The sequence below is a fragment of the Elephantulus edwardii genome, unplaced genomic scaffold (genome assembly GCF_000299155.1).
Source record: "Elephantulus edwardii isolate Elephantulus edwardi_28Jun2011 unplaced genomic scaffold, EleEdw1.0 scaffold00047, whole genome shotgun sequence".
Classification (NCBI taxonomy): Eukaryota; Metazoa; Chordata; class Mammalia; order Macroscelidea; family Macroscelididae; genus Elephantulus; species Elephantulus edwardii.
The window spans coordinates 929,145-931,439 of record NW_006399797.1 but is presented as its reverse complement, the minus strand read 5'-3'; the positions used below and the strand labels follow the sequence as shown (position 1 = coordinate 931,439).

At 34.8% G+C, this 2,295-nt stretch overlaps 1 pseudogene; it reads right to left on the bottom strand.

Annotated features, from left to right (window-relative positions):
- Positions 1–1,183: 1,183 nt before the first annotated feature.
- LOC102853977 lies at positions 1,184–2,081 on the bottom strand (annotated as a pseudogene).
- Positions 2,082–2,295: the final 214 nt, after the last annotated feature.

Below are 2,295 nucleotides of genomic sequence, written 5' to 3'. Positions count from 1 at the left end.
CCTTCCACAGTGGTTGCACCATTTTACATTCCCACCAACAGTGAATAAGGGTTCCAGTTTCTCCACAACCTTGCCAGCATTTGTTGTAGTACTTCTTCAAAAATTTTCTCAGTGATTTCTCTGTCACTTCCATGTTCTGGAATTCCAATCACATTTGTGTTGTTCCTTTTGATGTCATCAAACATGATTTTAATGTTATCTTCATTTCCTTTACCTTTCATTTCTGATTTTTGTTCTCATTTGTTCCCAGTGAGACTCTTGTCTTCGAGCTCACTGACCCTCTTTAGTTCTATTTTTCTGTCCTACCAACCTGTTATTGATTCAGTGACTGGGGTAATCGGGATGGATGTGTCAGAGGCAGTGAGATTGGCACAGGATAGAGCAGGATTTAGGGCTGTTTTACAAAGGGTCGCTATGAGTCGCAAGTGACTCGACGGCACATAACAACAACAACAACAACAACAACAACAACAACAACAACAACAACCAGCCTGTTGGGTATTCTTGTCAATTTGTCAAATATTCTGGATCACATTTTCATGCTTTTCTGTTATTTCTCACATGATATTGACTGTATCCTCTCTGCCTTGTGATTTTTTTTCTTTTTAAGTTCTTGTACTCCTTTATCAATACTATCAATTCTTTCTTCCAACTTTACATTTCCTTTCATGGATTTTTCTTCTTTGTTTTTAACAAACAAATCCAGTGATTTATTCTGACTGTAAACAATATATAAATTTAAATTTTAAATATCAAAATAAATTTGAAAAAAAATCCTACTCCAGGATCTATAATACTATAAAGGTATGTAACAAATGGTAAGGGGAAAGTGTATATATGTAAAGTTGCAATAAAATTGCCTATAATTTTTTTCAAGAGAAAGTATAACTAAACTATACTACCTCTGCCGCTTTAATTGAATAACTTCATAATTTGTTGGCAAATGTTTTAAGCAAACTGGCCTATCATATTATAAAATAGAACAACACCCATCAAATTCATCAAAGAAATCTTATATAAGCTTCTAAAAAATCTAAATGATTATGATTCTTCTATTAGCAAAAACACATAATGCAGTCTTTAGAAATATGCCATATATATTAAAATTACATAAATAGATACGAATAAAGATATGAACCAGAAGTCACAGTTGAACAGTGCGTAGGATCAGTGAGTGTGTATATCAGACCATGGCTTGATATGGATCCTGCATCTTTAGGAACTGGATGATACAAGACCCTAGCAACAATATGAGGTGCAAGGTGACTGGGTGAACAGTTCTCAATACTCATTATTGAAATCTTGCTGCAAAGAGCCAGCTCAAAAGGAAGGCTATGCAGTTTGGGGTTGTCATTCAAATAGAGTTCTTCTAGATTCTTCAGTGCACCAATTTCCTCAGGAAGAGGAGTAAGTAGGTTCTCTTTAAGGCTGAGATGTGTATGCTTGGTAAGGTGACCTATGCCTCTGGGAAGAGTGGTCAACTGTTTGTTCATCAAAATTAATTTCTTTATATAATTCAGATAAGCAATTTGGCAAAGATTCTAATTTGCTTCTATCCAGATCCAACTCTCTTAACCTCCTGAGATTTCCAAGACCATGAGTAAGTTTCTTTAGAAGATTGTTTGATAATATTAGAACCTCAAGAGATCAGAGGCCACACAGGAATTATTTGGACAGGAATCCTCAGGAATATTTGGCAGCTGTTTAGTGGATAAATTCAAGTCTACCATACTGGTCTAAGTTCTAAAATCCAAGGAAAGATATGTTAACTGATTTGTCTTTCATATTCAGCTTACTTAATTCTTTCACTCTAAAAAATCCCAAATGGCATTTTATTGATTTGATTGTGTTCCATGTTGAGAGAACAGATGGTGGAAAACTGAGATGTACCACCCATTGGATATAACTAAAAGCAATTTCTAGCTAGGGTCAAACTATTCAGCTTCACAAGACTTGCTAAATGTGTCTCTGGTAAAGTAAAAATGTTACTGCTCTCTAAATTTAGTTCTTCGTGCACTACATTTTGCCAATGATCTGGGTACAGTCACTGTCCTTGCCTTTAAGGAGTTCCATAATTGCATTTCTTCCAAACAGATTTTCTGTTCTTATGGCAGTCCTTGGATTATTCAATACTCTTCCCCAACACCATAATTCAAAGGCATCAATTATTCTTCTGTCCTCCTTATTCATTTTTCAACTTTACAAGTCTATGAAGCAATGAAAAATACCAAGTCATTGGTCATATACACTTTAGTCTTTTAAAGGATACATTTCTTGGTAATTAGTAACACTTAC